The 21,959-nt window shown below is 42.1% G+C and overlaps 1 protein-coding gene across 1 annotated transcript in view; it reads right to left on the bottom strand.

Annotated features, from left to right (window-relative positions):
- The window catches only part of extl3 (exostosin-like glycosyltransferase 3), a 32,725-nt gene extending 11,002 nt beyond the window's left edge, over window positions 1-21,723 (bottom strand). Inside the window, exon 1 of the mRNA XM_010882259.5 lies at window positions 21,325-21,723. The gene's annotated coding sequence lies outside the window, so the exon portion shown is untranslated. The remainder of the gene's footprint in view (window positions 1-21,324) is intronic.
- Window positions 21,724-21,959: the final 236 nt, after the last annotated feature.

Raw genomic sequence — 21,959 nt, 5'->3', positions numbered from 1 at the left:
GTATAGGTGCAAATGCATTACATTTGACATTTCTACATGTGCAGTGGAAAATGTACACATTTACAGAAAATGTACAGTTATTAAGTATAATGTACAAGTGAGATAAATAGTTATGAATTCTCAATGGCTTCTGAATTTGCAATCGAGGCAAACTGAAGGAGTAGGGTAGCATGTGCAACTGAGATGCAGAGATAGCAGCAATAAGGTTCCCGAGGTAGACACGTATGTGACAATTGAAAATGCAAGTAGCGTGGCAGTTCTAAATGGGCAATGAAGGCAAGTTGAAGGTGCAAGTCGGCATGTGCAAATGAAAAACAGGAATAGCAGCAATGACACATTAACTGAAAAATCTTACCAGGCTTGAAGGCAGTGACAGAGTCCAGTAGTACAAAAGGTGGGGCATGGTTAGTGATGGCAAGTCACAGAGTTCAGCAGGGTTAGAGCAGATGGAAAGAAACTGTTCCTAAGCCAGCTGGTGCAGGAACAGTGAGACCTGTACCGCCTGCCTGATGGGAGGAGGGCAAACAGCTTGTGGCATGGATGTGAAGGGTCCCTGTTGGTTTTCAATGGCTGGGAGCTGGGTGCCCGTGATATGCTGGGCGGTTTTCACTACCCGTTGCAGTGGTGAAACAACACCTCTGTTAGTCCATTCCGTGAAATATCAAAGTTGTAATTTATCACCCAAAGTTAATATCCATATATCTGGAGTCACCCTTTATCAAACAGCATTTTTATAAACAAAATTAAAATGCATTAATGGCATTCTTGGCAAATAAAACATGTTAATTCAGCTACTTTATTACCTACTTTGTCTCCTGTTGTGATTTTCAAACGAGTAAAAATAGTTGGGCTAGCAGGCCCAGTAGCTCTGAACGAACTAAAAAGCAACATAAAAGATAACATCAAAAGAAAATATTGAACATAGCAGTGACACTGAAAGTACTGAAAACCAAACCTAGCATCACTGCTATCAGCAGTTGGCCATTTCAACACAGCAACATTGGTCATGGCAGCAACATAGCAGGCTAGACCCTCCAGAAGGTGGGGCCCCCTAAGAGACTGAGCGAAGCCCTATCAGGTGCCTCAGAATTGCAGGGCAGAGTAATGCCTGGATCACATCTACACTGTCTCACATCTCCTTTTTTTGGAACACCATAGGTATTCATTTCCAATAGAACCCTGCGTTTGTCTTGCAGCGTCGTGTTGCGGGGCAGTTTAAGTGTATTCTGTGCAGAGCGTACACTGGATTAATCCCATTTTGTGCAATGTTGGTGTGATCGAGGCGTAGGGAGACAGATGTTCCAGAGCCTGTCAGCGGCAAACTATCTTCACCTCTAATCTAGGCTTTGAAACGCACATTTAAAGCCCCAGCTTGTGTTTGCTCTGAAGTGCCACACACACACACGTGCACATGCACAGTCAGATCTACAATGGCAGTACTTCACTAATCCTTAATAGTGCTTAGTATTTACCATCCACTACATTTCTTAATAATCTGTATACAGCAGAATGGGTGTGGAACACAAACATATCCCCATACAGAGGATTGCTAAAGCCAGACAGTTCGTGTGAGAATCAATGATAATCTAATTGTCAGCACCGGACCATGTTGCGAGGCAGTTTTATAGAGCCCCTAATAGGCAGCAGCGCAGCAGCGGGGTGTCCGTTTGCACGTGCACTCTGGGAGAAAGACGAGCGAGAGCACGAACAGACAAGAGGCTGTAAATGGCAGCCCAGAGCTCACTGCATTACAGCGATATTAAGATCCAGTGTCTTTGCCTTCACCTTAGCGTGGCTACATCAGGAGGAATATACAAAGCGCTCGGCTGATACGGTGTCAGAGCTTGGGCCAGCTCTATTTCTGGAAAGCAGAATTCTGCAACATTATCAAATCAGGAGGCCAGGCGCTTCTCCGGGGACAGGAGAGATAGAAGCAGTCTGTTCGATGGCCCAGATAAAACATATTCACTTAGCCACCCGATGGGGACTGTCAGCACATAGCTGCCCAGAGCTAGCTGGGGAACACAGCCTTCTATGCACGCAATTTCATTTCATTTCCTTGCTTTATAGAGGGGCTGGCAGGAAAGTGTGTGCTATTCATGTAACGCTAACTTCATTAAGAGACAGAACATGTCAGGTGACAGAGGTGAGGTAACATGATTATATAATAAATGTGATGAAAGGAGTGAATTTGGCCTAGTCGAGTCAGACGACTACTTCTGCAATCTGTGAGTAGCTACAGAGATATCTATAAACCCAGGCCAGGCACCAGGTGCCAGTTTCCAAATGTGTGAGAAAAGCCAGCATGGTTACATTGTTAAGAGACAGAATGTGTCAGACGACAGACATGCTACATGTAGCATTGTTACCAAACATTACCCAACATTGTGTTGTACCCAAGAGAGAGACAAAATTTGGCCTGGAAGACTTAAATATATTCCATACTATGAAAATGTGCCTTAAGTAAGGTCTGTGTAGCTTGGTCAAAGAATGGTGCCTGCAACACCAGGTTTCTGGGTTCAATATCCGTGGGTGGCCAGTGTATGTACAAACTCCCTACGACAAGTTGGATAAGATTGTCTGCCTAAGTGCCTAAACGTATGTTGAAGATTAGACTATGGTCCAGATCCAGACTAATCTCCACACTCAAAGGTGAGAAGGGTTGGAAAAAAGTTAAGGGCTCCACTGGCTAGTCGTCAAGACCGAGTTTCAGAAGCAAACGGAGGAACAAACTTCCTGATCCCCCCCCCCCCACAAACCCCTTGCCAGAAACAGTGCCAGGCAAGCGACAAGTGCCTCTCTAAATGTTTGAACAGTTTCTCAGCATACTGTCGGTGGGTGAGAGAGGGGGAGTCTTGATGAGAAGCAAGGCTGAGAGAGAACTGGCAGTCTGACCCATTCTGGCGGGGGGGCTCAGAAATTTGGGGAGTATTTTTAGTAAGGCCCAGTGTCCTGGGGGCACACATCCAGAAGGGTATCGGTGTAATTCCATTCTTCATATTTGCATCTGGGTGGAAAAAAAGTGACCATCGAATGGGCGACATGCAACGTGTTAATATAGGTCTTAAATTGCACCCAGCGGACTTTCTAGGGCTACGCTGGCTAACCACGAAAGACAGCGGGTTACCTTGAGGGGGCATCGTTGAGCTGATATACAGCAGCCGTAAAAACTCAACAGCACATGAGGGATTCAGGGACCCAGAATGCACAGAATGTGTGAGTTTGTTGCTTGCTGAGGCAGCAATTGTCCCAGGCCTCTGAGGTACGCTGCCGCTGAACAGATGATCCCAGCAGATGACATGGCCCACTCCCAAACAGCACCCTATACAATACAGGGCGCCATTTGGGACATTCTCCACTGTGGGAGCACTGAATGGCACTGACTGAGAACTGTATTTGTGATAAATGCCCTAAATGGGCCGGTACATGCCTGGTTTCCTAACTCTGTGTGTGGGTTTTTTCCCTGACAAAACTACCTACTGGAAATCCATTATTTGGCAGCACGGGACCCTGAGAAGATGGAGGACAGCTGCGCACCAGGCCACAGGGCTGTCCATGGCTGTGGGAAGGAGCAGCTGTTTCAGCCATGGCTCATGCCTCATCTGCAGCCGGCTGTCTGGCTGGGAGCTGCCCCGAGGGCCTCTCTCCTACAGAGCTACAGCGGCACCACAGAGAAGCTTAGCAGAGCGATACAGAGAGAACCTTGTTGTTCCAGGACTCGTCATTAAGAGCAGAAAACTCAGCGCCATTAACTAACGATGCGCTCACTTGTGATCCGACAGTGTCTGTGTTGATGCACTGGACCTTTGCCGACTAATAGTAGAAGTACTTTTCCCCTCTTCATGCATTGTGAGTGTGTATTTCCGTTTTAGGTGGTGTTGAAATACCTATTTTACGTACTGTCAAATTCTTATATTTCTACACACATTTTCACAGAAATGCAATTGACCATCTCCATGGTCACCACATTTGGCAAACAAAACAATCTACTGTTGATGGATACACAAGGTTTCACCTGACATACACTACTAATGTTTATTGAAAGACATACCTTAATGATTAAAGTAAGTATGTTGCCAAGACCTCAAGCTCCGGGCTTCAGCTCTGGGCTCTACATTAGGTTTGTAGACTTGCTAGCTAACTATTAGCTATCACCTATTGTATCAAGTGCAAAGGATATTTGGAATTCTTCATTGCAGTTGGTTTGCTTGAGCTTCAGAACATTCTAGTGTATACTGTGTGCTGCCAGAATGACTGTATTCCTAGTTATAAAAATACAGAAATCTGGAAACACAAGTGCTTCTGTCGGTCTTGCACAGTACCCTGAAACATTTGTACTTATTCCACCAAAGAAACCAGTCAGTTGTTTTAGTTTTGTTTGGTAGTTCTGTGAAACGTGATTCAGAGAGGCATGTCTATCAGTGTGTAGTCTGCACTGGGTCTGCTCCACTCAGTCAGTGCTGAACACAGTTGGGGCTGAATTTAGCTCCCCGTCACATTGCAAAGAAGTTAGCTAACGCGCTTGAATAATGCAACACACCATGTAGAAATGCTGAAACAGTTTATTGCTGTTTAGCCCTAGAAAAATGTTGATGTAAAAAGATCAGACGCACTATCGTTCAAAAGTTTGGGTCACTTAGACATTTTATTGTTGTCGATAGAAAAGCAAATTCTTGTACATTAAAATAACATCAAATTGACAGAAGTACAGTGTAGACATTTATAATGTTGTTAATTAATACTGTAGCTGGAAACGGCAGATTTTCATTGGAATATCCACATAATACACAGAGGTCCATTATCAGCAACCATCAGTCCTGTGTTCCAGTGGCACGTAGTGTTTGCTAAAGTTTCGCATTTTAAAATTCTATGTAATCATTAGAGAATCCTGTTACAATTACGTTAGCACAGCTGAAAACTGCTGTGCTGATTGAAGAAGCAATAAAACTGGCCTTGTTTAGAATAGTTAATAATAATAATCAGCAATTGCATATTGGTTTACAGGCTCAAAATGGCCAGAAACAAATAACTTGTCAGTCTATTATTTTTTCTGAGAAATGAAGACTATTTCATGCGGGAAATTTCCCCAAAAACCTAAGATCTCGTACAACTCTGTGTACTACACCCTTCACAGAACAGTGCACACTGGTCCTAACCAGAATAGAAAGAGAAGTGGGAGGCCCTGGTGTACAACTGAGGAAGAGGAAAAATACATGTCTAGTTGAGAAACAGACACCTCCATGGCAGGTCTTCAACTAGCAGGTTCATTAAATAGTACCCATAAAACACCAGTCTCAACATTAACAGTGAAGAGGCAACTCCAGGATGCTGCCTTTCGAGTGAGAGTGGGAAATATAAGCCATATCTTAGATTGGCCAATAAAATTTATTAAGATTAAGACGGACAAAAAAAACACTGCACAGAGGAAGATTGGGAAAATAAGTGTTATGGACAGATAAATCCAAGTCTAATCGAACCCACAAACGTTGATGCTAAACTAGTCTAAAGAAGGACAGTTTTACTGCTTCTTTAATCAGCACAATTCAGTTGTGCTAACATAACTGCAAAAGGATCAATTAACCTTTCAAAATGATAAACTTGGATTAGCAAATACAACGTGCCATTGGAACACAGGAGTGATGGTTGCTGATAATGGGCCTATGTAGATATTCCATTAAAGATGAATGACTAGTATATAGCTAGTCATTTAAAGCATTAACAATGTCTACACTGTATTTCTGATCAATTTGATGTTATTTTAGTGGACAAAAAAAAAAATTATTTCAAAAACAAGGACATCTCTAAGTGATTCCAAACTTTTGAGCGATGGTGTATGCTTTCATGGAATACAAGGACATTTCTAAGTGACCCCAAACTTTTGAACGGTAGTAAACACACAAGCTGGCAGATATCGCCTCAGTTGTTCTGCATGTCTCTTGATTACCTGTAAAAAAACAAGAAGCCAGGCAAACCTAGTTCAGGCGGCCCGCAATAAGAAGTGTTACCCTCTCAAACCCGGGTCTAAGAGCCAGTGTCCTTAACCACTACACCACAGTTAAACATTTGACAGCTGTCAGTATAGCCTCTGTTCATCTTGAACAAATCCTTGTTTTAACAGTTAATTGGCCATCTGTGAATGACACTGATACAGTTAAACTGACTAACGTTTCTTACTAAGTTAACCTCTGAAGTTTTAACTGCGTATTAGCCAGTAATAGGCTTTACCGGTATCTACTAACTTACTGGAATAGTCATAAGAATTGAGTAATTGCTAGCGAGTCTGCCAAAGCTATTTCATTTCATGGCATAACAACGTACTTTTTTCTTTCATTCGTGAATAACATTTATGTAACCATCAATAAAGGTGACGATAACTAACTTTTTCATCATGAAAAGACGAGAGAATCGTGGAATCTACCAGAAATAATTCATGAATGACATTGCTCTCAATAGATTCGAACTTGATGTACAAAGATGAGAGGTACTGTCCTTAACCACTATACCACAGAATTACACATTTCAGCAGTCGCTAGACTCCTTTGAGGATTGTGTTAAACTGACTAACGTTTCTTATTACGTTTATCTCCACCATAGCGTCTATGGACTGTATTGCTTTTAACAGCTTATTAGCCAGTAATAGGCTTAATAGTATCTACTAACTTCATAGGAATAATTATAAGAATTTAGCAATTGCTAGCGAGACTGAAGATGAACTATTCCATGCCAGAAACAGTTGCAATATAACCGTATACAGTTTCATTTAAGGCTAACGTAACTACTGTATGTTGTAGGCAGCAAATATGTTTGTCTATACTGACCCAAAACGCATGCACGGATGCGTACTTTGAAAATCCACCAGAAACAATTGTAATATAACCGCAAACTGCCAGCTAAGTTTTCGCCGATACGGAATAATTCATAATGCGTAGTTGGCTTCGCGGTCTGGCAAAAAAATAAGATTTCCTCTGTGCCATGTTGTAAACATGGGTTTACATTGGAGCAATTACACAGAGACATAATTTGTGGTTTTATAACACTTAGACATGAGGTGATGCATTATAGCCAATCATGTAAAGAGTCAGCAGAATATCAAATACCAATCGGACGGTTAAATAAGAAGCATTTGGCCACCCTAGGGCAGATGAGCGGTCAGACATTCCACTCATCGCTCAAGGTCCTCATACACCCCTCCAGGCGTTCAATTACCACATTTTCTCTCTCTGTAAGGAAAATAATCAAAAATAAATCTCCCTAAGCTCACATCCGACCGTGTAGCCATTTAACCTTTATATTCACATCTTTCATGATGTCACACCTGAGGGCAAGACATAAATAGTTACAGGGAATGGTCAATTAATTTGGATATAAACTAAACATTTCATGTGGACATATAAAACTTAGTTGTTTCGACAGTTTATTGCAGTTACATGATTTTATTCCACCCACTTAAAAAAAAAGTATATATATTTCACTGTTGTTTTGTCCAGAACTACCCATCTGGTATTCCTATCAACATTAAAATGCTGCTTTAATGAGTATGTGAGCGTGCGTCTCTGTGTACACACATGCCCTACTATACTTGCAAGACACACAAGTCCTACCCTAAAACTACAGCGTCCAATGGAAAATAGGACAAATTGAGGAAACTGATGGAACACTGAAAGGGGATGTTTAGAGGCTAAGGTTAGGGTAAGGGTTGTTGAGTTTTAGGGTCAACATTGGGGTTAGGAAAAAAATATATTTGTAACATCCTTACAAATACAGTTAACCTTTATGTGAGTGTATGTTGATTACAGTGGGTTTCCACTGACAGATGCCTTCTAAGCCAGCTCTATGAATACAAGACAGATTATAGAGAACTGTTTCAGTGTCAATAGACCAATTGGGAGACAAGAATAGAAGCAAAGCCATGACGCATCAGATAGTGTTGTGAAAGACTGCACCATTACCAACATTCCTGTCTAGACAGTGGTTTCATCAAATGTATTCTGAAAGTAGTAGTGGTATGATACTCCAATATGGTTGCAGTGGTAGTGATAAGTCTTCTGACACTTCAACTAAAAGCCTATAAAGAAAAGCAGTTAATCTGCTAAATGTCTGAAAGAGCGCGTAACCAAACAAATAGGCCATGCACTCAACCTGTTCTTACACGAATGTTGTAAAATAGAGTCCATTAACGAGGCATGAAATGGAGTGTGATAAGCTTCTGAGTTGGAAATGGAAAACGGCACTAACAACCCCTCAGTCAGGAGCCAAACGTCAATAAGACATGCTTTATGTTTAAAACTGTGAGAAGATGCCAGGGACAGACTGGCCTCAGGGTTCCCCCTGATTTCACAGAACAGCTTTCTTACAATGCCGTCTCAGTGTTTCCCCTACTCTTTTCCCAACAGTGGGGGGTGGGGGGTGTGGCACACCACCCTCAACGACACAAAAGGCTCGATATGAGAAATGCAACAAACATGTTTTTAATGTTTTGCAAAAATGTCCTCCCTGTACACCAGTCTCTCTTGATGGACAACTTCATTTTCTTAAAATTATTTGACAATACTTTCTTAAATTAAGTCCTTAATCATAACCTAAGCACTCCCCTAAATCGACCAATTCTTTAAAACTGTTGAATGAATCACCTACCAGACTCCTAATAAAAGTAACTAGCTAGAAACTAAGGCGGCAATATGAATTCCATATAAAGTATATTCATGTGTGTTGCATTGGGAGTTAGAGGGGGGAGAAAATACAGATTTGCTGGATGTAGTACACACTGCCCCAAGAATTCACATTATATTTCTAACTTCACAAACTTTCCAGAGTATTTCGGAAAGTTTTTGGTTGGATATATATGGTTGGATTTATAACACAATGCCTCTCGAAAGCTAATGAGCACAAGCAAATTAACAACAATAACATCAACATAGGATTTTTTTAAATATTAGATATGTTCTCTACACGAACCTCAGCTCTAACCATTTCTCAATGTGTGCCACCTTATAATATTCCTTATGTCAATTATTATTGAAATAGTAATTTTGTTTTATATTTCTCCCAGTTTTTCCTTCTACACAATCTACACAATAAATATATGTACACCGATCAGCCCTAACATTCAGACCATAGACAGGTGAAGTGAATAACACTGATCATGTCGTTATCATGGCACCTATCAGTGGGTGGGATAAATTCGGCAGCAAGTGAACATTCTGTCCTCAAAGTTGATGTGTCAGAAGCAGGAAAATGGGGAAGCGTAAGGATCTGAGGGACTTTGACAAGGGCCAAATTGTGACGGCTAGACGATTGGGTCAGAGGATCTCAGAAACTGAAGCCCTCATGGGCTGTTCCTGGTCTCCAGCGGTCAGTACCTATTAAAGGTGGTCCAAGGAAGGAAAAGCAGCTCATTGACGCACATGGGGATTGAAGGCTGGCCCGTGTGGTCTCATCCAACAGACGAACTACATTCCAGTCAGGGTGCCCATGCTGAACCCTGTTCACTGCCGAAACCGCCTACAATGGGCATGTGAGCATTAGAACTGGACCACGGAGAAATGGAAGAAGGTGGCCTGGTCTGATGAATCACGTTTTCTTTTACATCACATGGATGGCCGAGAGTGTGTGCGTCACTTACCTGGAGAACACATGGCACCAGGATGCACTATGGAAAGAAGGCAAGATGGCGGAAGCAGTGTGATGGTTTGGATAAGTTCTGCTGGGAAACCTCGGTCCTGCCATTTACGTGGATGTTATTTTGACACGTACCACCTACCTGAGCATTGTTGCAGACCATGTGCACCCTTTCATGGCAACAGTATTCCCTGATGGCATTGGCCTCTTTCAGTAGGATAATGCGCCCTGCCACAAAGCTAAACAAATTCAGGAATGGTTTGAGGAACACAACGACGAGTTCAAGTTGTTGACTTGGCCTCCAAATTCCCCATATCTCAATCCAATCGAACATCTACTGGACATGCAGGTCCGATCCATGGAGGCCCCACCTCACAACATACAGGACTTAAAGGATCTGCTGCTAACGTCTTGGTACCAGATATCACAGCACACCTTCAGAGGTATGGTGTAGTCCATGCTGCGATGGGTCAGGGCTGTTTTGGCAGGTGGTCATAATGTTTTGGCTGATCGGTGTATACACTCACCTAAAGGATTATTAGGAACACCTGTTAAATTTCTCATTAATGCAATTATCTAATCAACCAATCACATGGCAGTTGCTTAAATGCATTTAGGGGTGTGAAAAGGGAAAAACATCCAGTACGCGGCAGTCCTGTGGGCTAAAATGCCTTGTTGATGCTAGAGGTCAGAGGAGAATGGGCCGACTCATTCAAGCTGATAGAAGAGCAACTTTGACTGAAATAACCACTCGTTACAACCGAGGTATGCAGCAAAGCATTTGTGAAGCCACAACACGCACAACCTTGAGGCGGATGGGCTACAACAGCAGAAGACCCCACCGGGTACCACTCATCTCCACTACAAATAGGAAAAAGAGGCTACAATTTGCACCAGCTCACCAAAATTGGACAATTGAAGACTGGAAGAATGTTGCCTGGTCTGATGAGTCTCGATTTCTGTTGAGACATTCAGATGGTAGAGTCAGAATTTGGCGTAAACAGAATGAGAACATGGATCCATCATGCCTTGTTACCACTCTGCAGGCTGGTGGTGGTGGTGTAATGGTGTGGGGGATGTTTTCTTGGCACACTTTAGGCCCCTTAGTGCCAATTGGGCATTGTTTAAATGCCACGGCCTACCTGAGCATTGTTTCTGACCATGTCCATCCCTTTATGACCACCATGTACCCATCCTCTGATGGCTACTTCCAGCAGGATAATGCACCATGTCACAAAGCTCGAATCATTTCAAATTGGTTTCTTGAACATGACAATGAGTTCACTGTACTGAAATGGCCCCCACAGTTACCAGATCTCAACCCAATAGAGCATCTTTGGGATGTGGTGGAACGGGAGCTTCGTGCCCTGGATGTGCATCCCACAAATCTCCATCAACTGCAAGATGCTATCCTATCAATATGGGCCAACATTTCTAAAGAATGCTTTCAGCACCTTGTTGAATCAATGCCACATAGAATTAAGGCAGTTCTGAAGGCGAAAGGGGGTCAAACACAGTATTAGTATGGTGTTCCTAATAATCCTTTAGGTAAGTGTATATATATTTAGCAGCAGAAGCAGGTCTGGGGAACGTGACGGCCAGTCAATGGCATCAACGCCGTCATCACTGCACCAGAGTAAGGTCTGACGATGGGTTTGAGGATTTCATCCCGGTACCTAACAGCAGTCAGGGTATCACTGGCTAGTATGTGGAGGTCTGTGCAACCCTCCAAGGATATGCATCTCCAGACCATCACTGACCCACAGCCAAACACAGCCAGTTCAATTTCTCTGTCCTCACACGCTACATTGATACTCCGAATGTCAGAAGCGGGAGTTTGTTGCTCTGCTTTGATGCTTGTGCAAAAGTAAACTGCATGCAATGGTAAACTGTGCTCAGCTTGCTAACTGTTCTGACTTGCTTTGGAGTTCAACGGTAGCCTTGTTTTAGGGTTTCAAATAACTATTAATGAACAATTATAGGCCCATCAATGGATGGAATAAAAGATGAGCTGTAGCAATCATTACATGGCCTTGTAATGCTGTTGCATAATGAATTTGGCCTAATTAGACATACTAATGAATGCCTTGTTTAAACGACTTGGTATCTCGTTTGACGACTTAGCAAAAAACTATTAGCCTTAAAAAAGTAGCATTTTTGTTTTTCCTTTTTTCTTTTTTACCAAATCGTTCAAACGAGACTAAGTCGTTCAAACAAGGCTATCATTAGTATGTCTAATTAGGCCAAATTCATTATTAAATTGGCCAATGTTGATATGATGTTACGTAATTTCTGTACTATGTACCCGAGCTTAAATTAAATAAAGAAATATTGCTTCTGACGATGCTTCTAATTCAATAAATGCAAAATCCATAATACAAAAGCTGATTTTGTAATATTTTACCAACAAGTCTAATAAATATAAATTGTATGACAATAAATACACATTTAATTACCATTACATTCTGTAATTGTACATTATGACAAAGCCTGGATATAAAGTGTAATAAAGTATTAGATGTCAATCAAAACAAAAAAATTATTATAACAATAAAACAATATTTCACATAACTTGAGCTATATATATATATATATATATATATATATATATATATATATATAATAAAAATTACTGGAAGATAACAGATGCCTATTCAGAAGTGCAATCTGTCTGAAATAAATGATTAAATTTAAAGCAATCAATACCCATTGCCGGCAGATGTATCGTTGGGTTCCTAATTAAAAATAGCCAATAGCCTAAAAACATGCATAGAGACAGGATTGGAGATGAGGGGAGCTATGTGAATCACAGTTTATACCAGCACTGAGTAGTAGAAAGAGAACCTTTCCAGCACATCTGCCTAAAATTAATTATGACACTTAGAAACAGCAAAAACATATTTTTAAGGCCTTTTGCTTAATGCCTGATTAGCCTTGCAGGCAGCTACATTAAAATCATTCTGAATCAAGGGAAACATCAGTTACACAGGGGTTAGCGAGGACCCCTCCTGATAAATGCATTACTGCTCTACCCACAGCAGTAATGCAACATGTCCCCTCCTATCACGGCCCTCTTATTTCCTCATTATCTCAGTCTTCTCCAGAAGCGTGTGGCTTTAAAGATCAACACTAATTTCCTTAAGTCATTGAATGCCCTCTAGAATGTGTATTCTATGAATAAAAACAAAACATTACACAGAACTGTAGACGAGGGTGCTTTACCGCCCATTAATCACTAGCTATGGAGGTTTCGATGGTGCACGCGTTGCAATTTGAAGGGCAGGGCAACCTTAATTAGTCAACTGGGCTGTAATCAAGTGTTATCTCCAGCAAAGCGAAGCCAGCCATTACACCAACCCACAACCACTTCAACAGCTTGATGTAAACAGCATTACAACAGTTCATTCAGGAGAAGGGACAAGACAATTAAAGACAAGAAAACAGGGAACAGTTTTGTATTCTAGAGTGGAAGAAGTTGCAGGGGATGACTGGAAAGGTTGTCCGATTGCCCAGGGAAATTTGTCTTGAAGGTAGCGTTCCTTCGCAGTGACTCTAGTGTTCTATTTGTACATGTGCGTTAGTGGGGCACAACAGAAGAAGATGCCAAGACAATCCTCACAGCATTTTTTTCTAAATCCCCTGAAGTCCAAGTCAGTCAGTTGCGATCCAAACGCTGCACTTTCCACACAAGTGCTGATTGCCTGCACATGCTCCAGTTAGGGCCTGTGGAAATCAACGCCTAACAAAACATTTAACTGACCACTAACCACCTACTAAGGAATGGAACACGCAAAAGAGATGAAATTAACTAAATTGGATAGTTTGGTTAAAGACATAAGTGTACAGATGCATTTAAACAATGTTTCAACCCATGGCACTCGAAACCATTTATGCATGTTACAGATCATTTTATGTTTTAGGCAAATAACTTTGAACTTTGGAAGAGTAGAACATAACCTGCACATTCCAGTGCTTTTGAGAGGTTAATGTTAGTAGATATTAATATAAAACTCTCCCTGCAGCTGATTCTGGGAGAGTCCAGGTGGAACAAAAAGCCACACACACACACCACTTGGTCAGGCTTGACGTCGGCAGCGGTGCGAGTTGCAGCCGTCTGAGACAAGGCATTGCAGCAATGTGCCCAAGGGCAGAGGGCCCAACAGGAGACCATGGCTGTCTCTCTTAATGGAGAAACGGAACAGGAAGACCAGCAGAAAGCCCCACAGACCAGGTGAGAAACAGCACCGACAGCACTGCCTAGTGAGGCGTGCGGAGAATCCAGACATGCCCACAGACATCTGTCAAGGTGAGAAATATCGAACAGGCGCCTACACAGAAGAAAGAAGACGCTCTGAGTGTTAAGGCACAACGGGTTAAGCCTACCTGCCAAACAATGATAGTACCTGACTGGAGATCTGTCAACCTGACTATAAAGGTGCTGTAGTAGCAGTAACCCACGATTACATTTCAACTTAAATCCAATTTTATTAGTGGAGAACAGTGAAATGTTTACCTACGTGCCCAGTTCCAAGAAATGTCATTTAAGTAAATAAACAGAAAGATAGACAGTTCTAAAATGGAGGAGAATTTACTGGGACTCACACTCCCCCTGTCTTTCCACGGGTTCAGAACAAAGATATCTGCCCTTACAAGTTACCCTGGAGTGTCAGCTAACCACGTAAATGTAAAGCAAATATGTGAGTGTGGGCAGAGTCGAGTGTGCACGCATTTGGTGTTAGATGTGACTGACTGACCATTTTCCTTCAAGTTATTCTGACGTTTTTAATCGGTTTTCCTGTAACTATAAGGGAAAGAAGTTATGAAATGTAATTTCAACTGGCACATGTAACTTGTTGTTGGCATGTAATCACCGCAATCAAGCCAGCAGTAGACTAAATTCTTGCTAGAGCCTTCTTGTGGAATGTAATCAGCAGATATCTGGCTGACCAACGAAAGGTGGAATTATAAATGACCGTACACCGGTCACATGACCAACAAAATACAAACAAACTGTTCTCAACGCACACCTATCACTACCAATCCCAATCAAAACGAGGACCAGGTGTGCAGCAGTTTGTGGAGGTGGATGAATATGGCTGTCTGTTCCAATAACATGGAATTGGTCATCACTCTCATTTCATCTTCTAAACCAAAGACTGGAACCTTTTAGGTGGAAGTTTTCAGATAGATGATCATGTGACCGGAGAGTACCTTTATTAAAATGAGTACAACAGGCTACAGAGGCAAACAGGTACACCGGGTATTTAAGCCTAGCTAATAATGTGAATGGAGTAGGGGCAAAAAACACAAAATGTCAGACAGCTGCTTTGTAATCAGAAGACAAGACACATAATAAGCAATACATTCGTTCACCAGGTTAGTGAGTGGACCTGAGTGCTATCTCTACCCTTCTGTTCCCCAGGTTTCTGAGACACCCAAGCGCACGCTGTCGGCCTCCTTGCCTGATGCTGATCTTCTCTTGCCCGGCAGCTCCAGCTAATCTGTTGCTAATACACGGTTTCCTCCAGCAAATGTGAGAGCATTAGTTAATACGAGGTATTAGCTCCATTTGGACAATCGTGTCCTGGTGGTGACGGTTTTGTGATAACTGCACAATTTTTCATTTTGCAAAGAAATATAACAACAACAAAAAACTATACTAACCTGAAGGGAAATTACGGCTTATCTGGTCAAAAAAAGGTGAAAATCCAGACGCTAAGTGTTTTTTCTCCTCCATTCTTACTTCCAGGGCCCCCTGTGTGTTACCATAGCAAGCTGCTTCACACAGCTTTGACCTAGAAACCATCTCTAACAAGTTGAATATATTTTATCTCCTAAATTCAGTGCCATTGACTACATATTGACACAAACGGATATTTACCCATCTCGCCCCTGAGGTATAACAGAGCTTGTGTAGACAGCTCGTCCTGAGAGCACAGCATTGTAATATTTTCACAACCATTTTCAAGTTGTTGTCGGTGGATTTACCCTCAAGTTAGAGACATTCTTGCACCACGGTGGAACCAACAGTCAGTTCTAAAGTATGATCTCTTCTGCACAAACATGAGAGTTCTCAGTTGGAACTAGTCAGCAATTCTAGTGAAAAAATAAATGAAAAAAGAGCATAAAAAAAGAATAGTCAACTGTACATCGCTAGGCGTACCAACGGTGTCTAATTGGGTTGTAATGGATCAAACATTAGTATCAACCATCTGACATAGTGACCGCCGTTTGGTATGCTTTTTGTACATGAAAACTAGAACTGTCCAATGGCAAATGATGGCAGGGTCTACACTATAACAATACAATCTAAAAACAATGACAGTATGTCATCACTACTCAAAGGGGTTAAAAACAATTCATTTTCCAAGACATCTTAAAGAAAACTCAAGATGCTACATTATTTTGTAGTGTAAACACAATATTGATAGCTCAAGATGCCATCTTCCAAAGTAGCATGAACCACATTTTCGATAAAGGATAAGAAAAAAGTCAATGCATCATAATCCCCATAAAACCAAGCAACAAAATTAGATACTGGTACTTTTTGCATTTCATCATTCACATCATGCCACAAACAGTTTGACCTCCTACCATCAGGCATGCGCTAAAGGTCTCTTTGTTCCCGCGCCAACAGGCTCAGGAACAGTTTCTTCCCATCTACTTTAACCCTGCTAAATTCTGGGACCCAGAGACCTCTGTGACCAATCACTAACCTTACCCATCCGCCAACAGCTTAGTACTGCCTCTCAGGGACCTTTTTTGCACTACTCCCTTTGTACTACTAAACTCTGACACTGCTTCGCAAAGTCTGATAAGGAAGTTTTCAGCTGTTACATGTACATGTCTACCTCGGGAACCTCACTGCAGCTATCCCTGCATTTCAGTTGCATATGCCACCTTGCACATTCAACTTGCCTTCATTGCACATTCAGAAATGCCATCGTACTTGCATTTTTCAGTTGTTACATATACATGTCTACCTCGGGTCCTCATTGCTGCTCTCTGCACATGCTACATTACCCCTTCAGTTTGCCTCCATTGCATGTTCAGAATGCCATTTAGAATTGCCATTTGTAACATACTTAAAAGTCGTACATTTTCTGCCCTTTTCTATTTGCCTTAATTGCACATTTAGTATTGCCATTTGTACTGCATTTGCCTTCTTTGCACATCTTTACATTCCACGTAATATACACATACTTAATACTTATAAATGTTCAGCGCTCAGCAATTTACTTGTACTGTTCAATAACAATAAAGTTGAATTAAATCAAATTTATTTGGAAGGATTCAGATTTTTTATTTTTTATGATTATGCAAACTTGATGAGTTTATGATGAGTCTATGTAGTGTTTTATTCTCTCATGCAAAGTAAATAAGCCCAAAGAGTATAACATATTCCTGCCAAAAACCCAAAGAAGTTAACACATTAACACCAACATCACAACAGTACTCTTATGGCAGGCTAGCATACTAGCTAGCTACCATTTATTCACATCCCTATCCTCTCCCGGGTTTAATTGGCATCAATACATGTCCATTTTGAGGGGCTGGGGCAGACAAAGGCTAAAACATAAATGGCAGTATATAACCAGTCACAAGAGAGAGGTCCTCGACCCCAAAATGTCAACCAGAAGCAGCTTCATTCGCTGAGACTTGGGTTGAAAAATCTGGCTGTTGGTTTCAAGGTTTTGACAGGTGGGGATGTACTTGATACACCACGAGACCCACATCAAACCACACCTCCAAGACAACTCATTTCGGCCTGTCACAGCTTCTTGTGTGAAACTCAAAAACAAGGCAAAATCAGTTGGGTGCAGTTACTCTTCAATTAAATACAAAGTTTAGGTATTTCTTATTATGCTCACATCTGGGATTATACGGCTCATTAGCAATGCCTGGGTTCCTTTGGCATTTCATGCAACAAATGCAGCCAGTGTTGGCATTTCATTGTCTGGCTGTACCGAACCATGACATCAAAACCGCGATACGCACCGCACATGGGGGCTTGGTGACCTATGACACCCCTAATGGCAGGTAGACTACGATGCTGCAATGCAGGAGTGGGACACCAAGGCAGAGCAAGAATCCTGGATTTCTTGGTTTAGACATGAGAGGAGCGCTAATGCACACCAAGAGCGAACAAACAGAAACTATCAGCTAAATTAACATTCACACACAGCCATCCAGTTCTAACTGAATAAATCCGTCCTCTTGTTATCTGGCCCCTGCAGCAGTCCTGGTTTCCGGGGCCTCCAGAGGACATCTCTCACTGTCCCAGCCCAGGCTGCCATCACCGTGGAAGGCTGGCCCTGCTAACAGCTGCCAGGCCCAAGCCCCCCCACCACCCCATCAACTGATGGATTGTGGGAGAACAGGGTGATTACCCATTACCATGGGGGAATTATTGCGGTACACCCTACAATGGGGATGGCACCCAGGTTTTAACAGTGAACACAAACATTCACAAGGCGTAAGCCAGACCTGCATTTCATTTTTATCAGTATGAATTACGCATGCAAACACACATTCGCAGAACACACGTCAACATGGGAGCATCAGTGGCGATATTTTTTTGCCCGCGGGACATTAATCTTCACGACATTCCCGGAACACGTAGAAAAATGCATCCCAGAGCCAGAGACCAGTAAAACAAGACTGTGGCACTTCAGAATTGTGAAAAGGACCAGGGAAAATCGTGTTGTGTCCTGTTCAATGATGGCCCATTCACAGGACGTCGTTTCACGGTTCTGCCGGCGCTCTAACAGCACATTGACTGGGCTGCCATTCAAATATGGAACCTTGGCCCCCGCTAGGCTAGCTGTTTATTTTGAACTGCTTTCATCCTATCAACATATGTTTACCTTGCATGGGGATGGGATTGCCATTGAGGTACGGGGGGGGGGCGGAGACACGGGCAAACGTGGCTCCAGAAAAATGTAGCTCTGGAGAGGACGGATAAGCCAAGTAATCCTGATAGTGAAGTGGAGCCAGGATTTAACATGCGTGTGTAAGCCTCTGCTATCCACCGTCTCAGCCAAAAGCGTATGAGCCTCCCACTCCCTCACACTCCCACCCTTGGAGCAACCTTTTCTGGCACAAAGCAGTGACTTCCCTCGTCATGCTCATTTAATCTGCCTCTGATCTCGTCAGAAGTGGCGCTTGGCCGGTACGTCCCACTGCCCTCTGACAAAGTGGATGACAAAGACAAGAAAACAGATGTTGATGAGTAAGGCTTTAGAGACTACCTTAAACCATAAACAGAGTCAAACATCTCAATTTTCTGAGCTCGGGCGGGGAGGAGGTTCAGCCAGCACTGCAAAGGGCAACGCATCTGTTTTATTTGCTCGTTTGGCATTAGGCTGGCCTCAGTAAACATTGCTTACACATGCAAAAATGAAGTAATTCTCCATTATTTTGACATGCGAAAAGTGCAAAAACGCTTCATGAAAGGTGTTGCAATAAAAACAAGAGCCCTGTGTCACATCGAGGCCGTGCAATGGAATGCTGATTGTGTCAATATTATAACTAGCAGCCAGGTTGGATTTCTTGGTTACTGAGGGAGCAAACCGTTGGGAGACTAAGCAATCAAGCCCTACAAGAGGGATCAATATCCTTGTCCATTTTAAAGGCTGTTCTCCCATGTGGTACACAGTAAAGACATGTATTGCTGGGGTCTAATCTGACCACTGGAAACGATTACATCACCGGGCCGGTCAGGGTGAACTTACATTAATGGAATCGTACTGCTGCTGACTAGGTGAGAAATTGCTGAACCAATTTGACAGTCTACACACCTCAGCTTCTTGTGACTATTAAGGCATCGGGACCAGGGGTCACCGCGGTGACCTGGAGTACTGCTGCTTCTACGCTACCTGCTAGTTGCAATAACAACTTAGGTAGATGGCAAGCAACGAGGTGGCTTAGTGAACAATCGAACCAAAATATGCCAACGATATTCTGATTGTTAATGTCAAGTTCTGACTGTCCGGCTGGAGGCTGACCAGCCTACCCATGCATGGCTGTACTCTTCCTCAATAGCTCCATCTGTATGTTCTTTTCCCATGAACAATCGTGTTTTTAGAAGTAGCCTATGGCAACCGCCGAGAAATCTATTCCTGAAGGAGTTTGAAATCCAGAGTGAAGCTTGAAATTCATTGATGGGACAGATATGTCGTTGAGGAATACAATCTTCTTTCTTTTTTAAGTTTACTCTCTACCAGAAGTATGCTGTCTCTCCAAAGTATGCTTGGTTCACAAGTATCACTATTTGCATTATTTGGGAATGAGTTCAAAGAACCTTCCCATTCCATGGTCTTGAAATGGCATCTGCACAAAGTATAGTTCTGAGATACTGAATGAATGTTCACATCCCAGTACTATTTTGTTGGTAACTTTTCATTTAGTCTGAAAAGGCTTTAAATCTGCTGAAGTCTTGTCAACATGTAATGGTTGGATGGACCATAAATCTTAATGACGTTGCTCTGAACAAGGCAAAATGACCTATCACCATATTTACTGGGAATAAATTCCATTGATAATGTAAAAAGTTAAAGCCACAGCTTTATGCTGCTTGTCAAACATAGTTATCTGATACTGTATGTAGGCAGTTACAGTTGGCTTCCTGTGGTTTGTTCATGGGTAACTTTTGACCATTTGGATTTTCCACCCACTAAGTCATTTTTAAAGGGGGGTATGTTCCAAACTGAACATTGTGTAGTACAGTTAATGCTTATTATATCAACCCTATGAACTGATATGGCCAATTTGTAATCTATTAGCTTAATTTCTACAAAATCGAATTATATATTTCAACAGAAAAATGTTGCAGGAATGCTGATCACATCTTTAACTAAGTATAAAATGTAAGCAAACAGATTGTAAATGTCAAAATCAATGCATGTGCTTTGAGTTGGAATGTGTTCAAAGGACTGTCAAGGCTGCAGTGAAACCACTTAAAAAGAAAATCAAACACCCTTGGTTTGCCTCCCCAGTTCCCACTGCGAGGGCAGTTTCCTTTAGGGCTTTAAAAGGAGTTTATTACAAAACAACAATATTACAGAACTTACCACAGTTAAATTATATGGCTCACAACATTGCACATCGATTCACCCATCAGTACACTCAACTTTAATTGTCTGACTTCCAGAAATTTGCTATACGACAATTCCAGCGTGCAAATCAAATTACTGAAAAGTAAATACGTTCGGAGAAGCATCAGCATGCTAGTTATAACAGTAGTAGTAAAGTTTAACTAGTTGTTGTACATGCAATTAACCACATTTTGGTTGGCTTTAACATCATTAACAAGTATTGTTTTGTCAACAAGAAAAACATAAATACCTGTTTTGCGAGCAACAAGACGTACACAACCCACTGCTGTGCCGGGTTGATGTATCAGTCACACACGGAGAGATCAAACACTTCGTATGTCAAGACGGACAAGGCAGTGAGAGTGCTAACAAGCTAAGCTAAACGTCCATGCTAAGGCTTTAAAATCACACTACTCTATTGGAAATAAGTTAATTACCACATAGTTACAGCGAGTAATAGACGCCTCTATACAACACGAACAATACAAAAGAAGGGAGTTAAACGAAGAAGGGGAGGGGCATACGTCTCATCTGGCCAATTAGCCAGCTAGCCACAACGGGCATTTGGCTTGCTAGCAGACGAATGTTAGCTTATTAGCTTGCTACTCACCCGGTAGGTATGAAGATCCAAAATGTCTCAAAATAAAACGTTGATTTAGCTTCAAAATGTATGTCGCTTTATGCAAGTTCATTACAAAATGACATGCCCAGTGTTGTGCTTGATTTGGTAGTTTGAAAGCATGTCTGTGCCAATCGAGCGATGTACGCGTAGCAAGATCCCCCTATGTGCTGTGCACGATCAAAGCTGCATTGTTGAAGGCTAGGCAAACTGAGGCAAACACATACTGAAGCATTCTGGGAGTAGCGGATTTGATGAACTGTAGGTAAAGTGCTACACCTTGTGGTCATGAAAGTTAGCCTCTGTGTACTGACAGAGCACTTGGGGTGTAGCCAGATGTGCATACGCGGTGAGAATGCCCCCATTTCACCGAACAGCAGACACTTGCCCTACCGGGGGTGGGGTTTAATCTCAATCTTAAACCTCAACAAAATATCTTCCTCATTATTATGGCAAATTAGACTTAACAAATATAGGGAGACACCCAAACCACAGTTATCATTACAAAGTGAGAGTAAGCCCGCTTTTCTCCTTAGACCTATAAACAAAGTAAATGCATTCGCATTCTTCCTCATTAATAGAATAGAGCCTCGTGTGATTAATAAAGCCAACACTCGGAAAGAGAT

Source organism: Esox lucius, chromosome 18 (genome assembly GCF_011004845.1).
Source record: "Esox lucius isolate fEsoLuc1 chromosome 18, fEsoLuc1.pri, whole genome shotgun sequence".
Taxonomy (NCBI): domain Eukaryota; kingdom Metazoa; phylum Chordata; class Actinopteri; order Esociformes; family Esocidae; genus Esox; species Esox lucius.
Note: the sequence above shows the minus strand (reverse complement) of the source record. Positions and strands in the feature narration are given on the sequence as shown.